This window comes from Mus caroli, chromosome 17 (genome assembly GCF_900094665.2).
Source record: "Mus caroli chromosome 17, CAROLI_EIJ_v1.1, whole genome shotgun sequence".
Classification (NCBI taxonomy): Eukaryota; Metazoa; Chordata; class Mammalia; order Rodentia; family Muridae; genus Mus; species Mus caroli.
The window spans coordinates 27,952,759-27,961,207 of record NC_034586.1 but is presented as its reverse complement, the minus strand read 5'-3'; the positions used below and the strand labels follow the sequence as shown (position 1 = coordinate 27,961,207).

The 8,449-nt window shown below is 49.8% G+C and overlaps 1 pseudogene; it reads left to right on the top strand.

The window, feature by feature from the left end:
* The window catches only part of LOC110284017, a 23,450-nt pseudogene that overhangs the window by 9,479 nt on the left and 5,522 nt on the right, over window positions 1–8,449 (top strand).

Below are 8,449 nucleotides of genomic sequence, written 5' to 3'. Positions count from 1 at the left end.
CCGACCCCAGAAAATGGAATCCCTTATATAGCACTCAGCCATGACGTTTCAGCACCTGATGTAGCGTGACAGCTCTTGATTCGTTGCTCGCTCATCACACCACTATTACACCCCGAGAATGGGCAGTGACTAGGAGTGAGTTCACTCTTGCACTTGCGCACAAGGCTTGTTTACTAGTGATTGCTCGCGGCACGCGCACGGCTCTCCACAGCGATTGCTCGCTGCACGGCTTTCCATAAATAGTGAATTAAATGTAAAATTATCCCAAGGACCTAAATGTCTTGGCAGAAAAGTGCAAGTTCCTAGGGAACACATTGCTCTGGTGTAACCATATGCATTGTAATTTTTTTTTAAAGATTGAGGGACTAGGGATGTGGCTGGGTTGGTAGAGTGTTTGCCCAGCATACATGAAGCCCAGGGTTCTATCCATAGGACCACAGACACTGAATGTGGAGGTCTATGCCTGTAGTCCCAGTACTCAGAGGATCAGAAGTTCAGGGTCATCCCAGCTACATAGTGAGTTCAAAGCCAGCCAGGGCAAAATGAGACCTTGTCATCAGTCAAGGGCACACACTCCTCTTGCAGACACCCAGAGTTCAGTTCCAGGTACCCACTCTGGTGGCTCATAGCTGCCTGTAAGTCCCATTACAGGTGATCTCGTGCTCTTATGTGACCTCCTGGGCTGCATGTACATACATGCAGGTACAGATGTATATACATACAGGCACACGCATACATACATGCCTATACAGGTGTACATACATAAAGGCACACACTCATACACATCAAATAAAGCTTAAAATTAAGCAATTACTTGCACCATCTAGGCTAGTGTAATGAAAACACATGAAAGCAGCAGGAAAATAGAAACAGTGAGAGTTGGAGAGGCTGTGGGGAACACAGAGCCCTGCATTGCTGACGTGGATGTCAGGTAGGGCAGTCACTATGGAAACCTGCCTGTCAGTTCATAGAAACAGTTGAATGTGGAGCTGGGCATGGTGTGTGCATGCCTGCATTGTCAGTTACATGGGAGCTGAGACAGGAAGATTGTGGGTCTAAGACTATCCTGGGCTACACACTGAGACCCTGTCTCAAACAACAACAACAACAAAAAAAAAGAAAGAAAGAAAGAAAGAAAGAAAGAAAGAAAGAAAGAAAGAAAGAAAGAAAGAAGAAAAAGCAGACAGTGCACATATCCGTGGTCAGAAGCCACACAGCAATCAGCTGCTGACCAGATGTTCTGTTCCCACAGTGTGTGACCCTGTGATGGGTGAAAAGAGGAATGGGGAAGGCTCCATGGTGAGTGGACTTACACCACTCGCTGTTAACCTGTGGTCTGTCATCTGCTTTGAACCAAGTGAGGGTCCCTTTCCCAGTTAAACCACGGTGGCCCCATACAGGCAGGTGTGTACTGTCTATGCCTGCATAGGCTACCCATGTGTCCCATGGCAGCCATAGACAGTCTGTCAGCAGTGGGCAAGCTCTTCAATAAACCTCCAGGTGTGGACTCAGAAGCCAATGTCCCATGAGCTTCTCCACTTGCAGATGGTTTACCCTGAAAGCTTGATTGGAGGAGGACTAGCCTTTTACCCGTGACTGCAGGATAGCACTCCTCTGTCCAGGAAAGACATCTTTGGGGTCAAGCCCATGGCCTCTCACATACTAGCCACATACTCTGCTCCTGAGGTGTGAGCCAGCCACCAAACAGTTATGTAAGAATTTTTTGATTCTATAATCAGACCCAAGTCCAGGGGTTGAACTTTGCCAGTGGTCCAATCTATCTTCAGCTCTTTTCCATTTTGTGCCAGTCAGCCGGTATTCATCTGGGTAGGACCTTGAACCTCCAGGTTAACTGGAAGGGCAGAGATTGGAACCCTGGACCACACACCAGTGCTGCAAAGCATCATGGGAGCAAACAGTTATTTCTGTGTCACGTGGGACTCGGATGTCAGAAATCAGACAGTGGGCATCTGTAATCCTAGTCACTTAGGGGCTGAGGCAGGAAAAGTGTAAGTTTGAGGCTAGCCTGAATCCAAAAAAGGAGCTTAGAGGTGCTTGACCAACAAGCACAGGCCCTGGGTTCATCCTTAACATGGAGGTAATAATAAACAAATGGTAAAGATAGTTCTGAGTTGGCCTTGGTGAGTCACACCTGTAATTCCAGGACTTGGAAGAAAACAGGATTGCTGTGAGTTCTAAGCCAGCCTGGGCTACAGTGTAAGAACCCATATGAGGGTCAGGGGAGAGAGGTACTATTCTGTGAGATGCTTCGTTGATAAATTAACAATGAGATGATCAGGCATGTCTTATGTGGAGATGAGACACCCCAGATCCAGCTGGCAGGGCCTGAAGGCCTGATGTTGCCTAAGTCACCCTGTGTGGTCCTGGGTCTTAGCTCCCTTCCTCCCTTCCTCCCTTCCTCCCTTCCTCCCTTCCTCCCTTCCTCCCTTCCTCCCTTCCTCCCTTCCTCCCTTCCTCCCTTCCTCCCTTCTGGGTTCTGGTGAGCTGAGGTCCTGCCCCAGGCCCTTCTCTGTCCATGTCACCTGTGACTCGGGTCTGCAGGTCCTCAGTTGTGTATTTCCTTATGGTGGCAATGCCAGGTGTCCCCTCAGGATTTGGGCTTTGGGATTGTTTCCCCCTGGGCTCCTTCCATGTGAGTGAGCCTCCTCCTTTGTCTCCNTTTTTTTTTTTTTAGATTTATTTATTATATGTAAGTACACTGTAGCTGTCTTCAGACACTCCAGAAGAGGGTGTCAGATCTCATTATGGGTGGTTGTGAGCCACCATGTGGTTACTGGGATTTGAACTCAGGACCTTTGGAAGAGCAGTCAGTGCTCTTACCCGTTGAGCCATCTCGCCAGCCCGAAATTTTAGTTCTGTATTATGTATATAGGTGTTTGGTGCACACCGGAAAATGGCATTGGATCCCATGGGATCTGTTATGTAGGTGCTGGGAATTGAACTTAGGACACGGGGCAGAACAGCTCTTAACCACGGAGCCATCTCTCTAAAAGCTTTGAAAGAGACACAGGAGCTAGAAAGATGGCTCCGTGGTTAAGAGCACTTACCAGTCTTGCAGAGGACCCAGGGTCAGTTTGCAGCACACACGTGATAGCTCAAAACCATAGGTGATGCCAGCTCCAAGAGTTTTGACACCATCTCCTGACTTCCGAGGACTCATGCCCACACTTGGTGCGTGGACATAGTCAGGCACACACACATACACACAAAATAAATATTTTTTTGGAAAGATATGTCTTGAAAGTTCAGTTACATGTCAATTATCTAACCTCCCATCCATCAAACCTCCATCAAACCCCTCATGTACTTCTGGGATCTTCCTGTCTTCCCATCCATGAGTACAGACCATTGGGAACATCCTGTATCCCTACCCACAGCGTCTGGCCTGTCCCTACACAGATGCTAGCTTGGTTTAATGGTACTTGTGATGGAGATGGTCTGGTGGTCAGTGTGCCCTGTCTTGAGCGGATAAACCTGAATTTTTTTCCTCCCAAGGTTACACGAGAGACAAGTCTTTCCTGGCCATGGTAGTGGACATTGTGCGGGAGCTGAAGCAACAGAACTCTCACCTTGTGTATGGTTAGTACCCCTTTATGCTGCTCCTAACAGGGAAGGGAACACCCCCACACACACTTCTGTCTTCTGGCCACCTCTCTTCCTGCCTAGTCTTTACCTATTAGTTATGAGACCTCTAAGGAGAAGCCTTGTGGCTTCATCATCAGGAAGATTGGGAAGTTTTTTTTCAGGGTGACCCTAGGGTTTCACATGGAGGGCATGAGAAAGAAGGGGTTAATTATGGAGGAAGGCCTGGGGTGCCCAAGGTGCAAGAGGTCTGACCTTAAAGAGGTTGAGGCTCGGTTGATACCCCAGGCAGGGTAAACTGTTGTAGGTGGTGGTGAGGAGGTGACCTGCATAGTTGTCGGCATAGAGTGGGGGACACTACCCTGCCGACCAGGTAACAAGGATTCGTGTGCCACATGGAGCAGAGATAGTATTACCAGACTCATAGTCCAAGGCTGGATCCTGAGTACCAGTCTGTCCCAGAGTTCAGTTCCAGGTACCCACTCTGGTGGCTCACAGCTGCCTGTAAGTCCCGTTACAGGTGATCTCCTGCTCTTGTGTGACGTCCTGGGCATCTGCACATGTGCTGCATGTACATACATGCCTGTACAGATGTACATACATACAGGCACACACTCATACACATCAAATAAAGCTTAAAAATTGAGAAATGAGATACTTGCACCATCTAGGGTAGTGTAATAAAAACACATAAAAGCTGCAGGAAAATAGAAACAGTGAGAGTTGTCGAGGCTGTGGGGAGCTCGGAGCCCTGCATTGCTGATGTGGATGTCAGGTAGGGCAGTCGCTATGGAAATCTGCCTTAACCTATCAGTTAAGAGAAAAAGGTGGGTGTGGAGCTGGGCATATTGTGTGGGAGGTGGGTTTAAGGCTATCCTGGGCTACACACTGAGACCCTGTCTCAAACAAGAAAAGAAAAAGCAGACAGCGCACATATCCGTGGTAGGAAGCCACAGCAAGCAGCTGCTGACCAGATGTTCTGTCCCTGCAGTGTGTGACCCTGTGATGGGCGACAAGTGGAATGGGGAAGGCTCCATGGTGAGTGGACTCACACCGCCCACTGTTAACGTATGGTCTGTCATCTGCTTTGAACCAAGTGAGGGTCCCCTTCCCAGGTAAACCAGGGTGGCCCTCTACAGGCAGGTGTGTAGCGTCTATGCCTTGCATAGGTTGCCCATGTGTCCCATGACAGCCATAGACAGTCTGTCAACAGTGGGCGAGCTGTTCAATAACCCTCCAGGTATAGACACTGAAGCGAATGTCCTATGAGGTTTTCCTGTTGTGGATGGTATTCCCAGAAAGCTTGATTGGAAGCTGCGGCAGGGAGGAGGGCTAGCCATTTGCCCCTGACTGCAGGACAGTGCTCCTCCGACCAGTGGAGGCATCATGGGGGTCAAGCCCGTGGCCTCTCACATTACCAGCCACATACTCTGCCACTGAGATGTGTATCAGCCACCAAACACGGATATGTAAGAACTTTTTTGATTCCATGATCAAACCCAAGTCTAGGGGTCACAGTTTGCAGGTGGCCCAATCTATCTTTAGCTCTTTTTCAGTTTGTGCCAGTCAGCAGGTGTCCATCAGGGTAGGACCTTAGGCCTCCAGGTTAACTGGAAGGGCAGAGATTGGAACCCTGGACCGCATACTAGTGCTGCAAAGCATCATGGGAGCAAACAGTTATTTTCCCTATCACGTGGGACTCTGATGTCAGGAGGCAGGCAGTGGGCATCTGTAATCCTAGTTACTTGGGGGCTGAGGCAGGATGAGTGCAAGTTTGAAGCTAGGCTGAATCCAAATTTTAAAAAAACGAGCTTGGAGTAGTAGACCATGCTAGCCTGACTGGTAAAAGGCCCTGGATCCATCCTCAGCGTGGAGGTAATAATAAACAAAAGGTAAAGATAGTTCTAAACTGGCCTTGGGGAGTCACACCTGTAACTGCAGTACTTGGAAAAAAATTGGTTCTAGCCTGAGCTACAGAGAACTCATGGTTCCTGCTGGCAGGGCCTGAAGGCCTGATGTTGCCTAAGTCACCCTGTGTGGTCCTGTGTCTTAGCTCCCTATCTCCCTTCCTCCCTTCTTGGTTCTAGTGAGCTGAGGGCCTGCCCCAGGCCCTTCTCTGTCCATGTCACCCATGACTCGGGTCTGCGGGTCCTCAGTTGTGTATTTCCTCATGGTGGCAATGCCAGGTGTCCCCTCAGGATTTGGGCTTTGGGATTGTTTCCCCCTGGGCTCCTTCCATGTGAGTGAGCCTCCTCCTTTGTCTCCTGTGCTCTCCAGTATGTTCCCCAGGACCTCCTTCCCGTGTACAGGGACAAAGTGGTACCCGAGGCAGATATCATCACTCCCAACCAGTTTGAGGCTGAGTAAGTAACCACATTGGCAGAAGGACCAGATGCCCCGAGGAGCCCTGCAGAGCCCTGGCAGCCCCACATCTGCTCCCTCAGGCCCATAGGTGGCCCTAAGAAAGCCTGGCCTGATGATGTTGCCTTTGCCTGTAAACCTGGACCCTAACCCTGGAGTGGTTCCAACTCCCTCTAGGGAATGACAAGCATTCTTCCCTCTGGTTCTTGGTCCATGATCCTGTTGGCCCACAGGACTTCCCTGCTGGCGAGATGCTCCAACGAGACAAAGAGTTATACATGTCCAGCTGAGGGCTGATGTGGCTGGGGATGCTCAGGTGGAGCTGCAGGCCCAGATCTCTCTCAGAGCTCAGCTCACATGGCCCTGATTTGCTGCAGAGCCAGCGTCCAAAAAACACTGCCGGTTACCCAGCAGTTACCTGTGAGCAGGGTCCTGCAAGCCCTGTGGTGGGTGTTGCTAGACTGAGCAGCTGAGGGCCTCTCATGTAACAATAGCATCTCTTTGAGGGCCCTCTGCTTGCAGCAGGCTGAGACAGACAGGTGGGGAACGCTGGTCTTTCCGGCCCTCAGAGTCCCTTGAATATTGGTTACCTGACCGAGCTGTGGTGGAAGTCAGTGGAGGTGGAGGTGCTGTTTCTGACTACGGTCCTCTGTAGGGTTCACTACTGTTGGGAGCATCACCATGTATACAATTTCCCATATCACACACTTTACCTTTGACCTTCCCACCTCTCATTATATATGTTCAGGCCTTGCCTGGTTCTCATGGCCAGTAGATGCTATGGTGGTTCCTGTGGGGATGTAGGTCAGATGTCAGGATGGCTGAACTGTAGGGTCTGGCTCACCCCTCCCATCTGTGTTCCAGGTTGCTGAGTGGCAGAAAAGTCCACAGCCAGGAAGAAGCACTTGAGGTAAGGAGAGCTTCACACACTGCCCTATTCATGGGGAAGGAGACAGACACCCATCTTCAGGAAGGGATGGACACCTGAGGGATACTAAGCCTTGACCCCGGCTGTGATGAGCACCTTGTAACTGACTGATACCTCTGTCAGCTAGCTCTATACTCAGTCCACCATGTGTCTGTGACCTGTGGCTGCTACAGCAAAGTGTTTTCTCTCAGCTTTGAGACTGAAAGTCCAAAATGCAGGGGCAGGCAGGGTGCATTCCCTCTGCAGCCCCGACCCCAGAGGTCCTTCCTTTCACCTCCAGCTTCTTCTGCTATGAGTGTGCTGTGTTGGCTCATGGCCTCAGATGCCTCATGACACAGCCATGCCCAGCTGTCACCATGCTTTAGAGGACAGCAGTCATTCTTCTAAGACTCTTTCTTTGCAGCCCACTCAGCTGTGGCCTCTGTGTACAGTGTGTCTTTTCACACATCATCCCAGGGCAGTCAGTGTGTGTGGTGAGTGCCTACTGTGCGCTAGGTACTGTGTGTGAACTCTGGACATGATGCCATCTATTGAGCCTCACAGCCTGCAGTGTGCCAGCCACCTGAGTCACCATCATCATGTCCCAACACCGTTCTGTTTAGCTTTAATTCCCACCATCCTACCCAGCAACAAACAGCCTGCAGGAAGGAGCCACCCAGAAGTGACTAGTGGCAGCTCTTCACTGGGCCTGTGAGCTACATGTGTCCAGAGATGATAGGCATCATTTTTAAAGACTTACCTATTTGTATCTTGTGTGTGTTTTCCTGTATATGTATGTGTGCACCATGTGTGTCTCCTCAGAGTCAGAAAAGGGTATCAGACACCCTTGGAACTGGAGTTAAGGACAGTTGAGAGCCACCATGTTGGTGTTGACCCTGAGTCCTCTGTGAGAGCAGTTAGTGCTCTTAAGTGCTGATCTATCTCTACAGCCCCATGATGGGCATCTTCAGTGTCACACCCAAGCAGCTCCATACACCACTGAAGCCATCCTGTCCACCCTCTGTGGCCCCAGAGAGTACAGAGTGTGTAGTATATAAGTCCATTATGTCATCTCCCTCTGTGAGTGGGCAGTGGCTAAGTCCACATCTCGATCCACTTGTATAGGCGTCCTGGAGTGTGCCCTCTGAGGATGGCAATGCGGTCTGGGGCATCCATCAGGTTTAAACCAGCTTGAGCCTGGTGTCATAGCTCACAGCATTTAAAAGAAAGAGGCAGTGAACTCTCTTTGAGTTCAAGACCAGCATGGTCTACTTACAAGTTCAGGTCAGCCAGGATTATATAGTATGATCCTGTCTTAATCAATCAATCAATAAACAACAAAAACAATACAAGCCAGCTTGGAGGGAAGCTTGCTCCTCATTGGTGGATATGACTAGTGTCTTAGTCAGGGTTTCTATTCCTGCACAAACACGACTAAGAAGCAAGTTGGGAAGGAAAGGGTTTATTCAGCTTACACTTTCATACTGCTGTTCATCACCAAAGGAAGTCAGGACTGGAACTCAAGCAGGTCAGGAAGCAGGAGCTTATGCAGAAGCCATGGAGGGATGTTCTTTACTG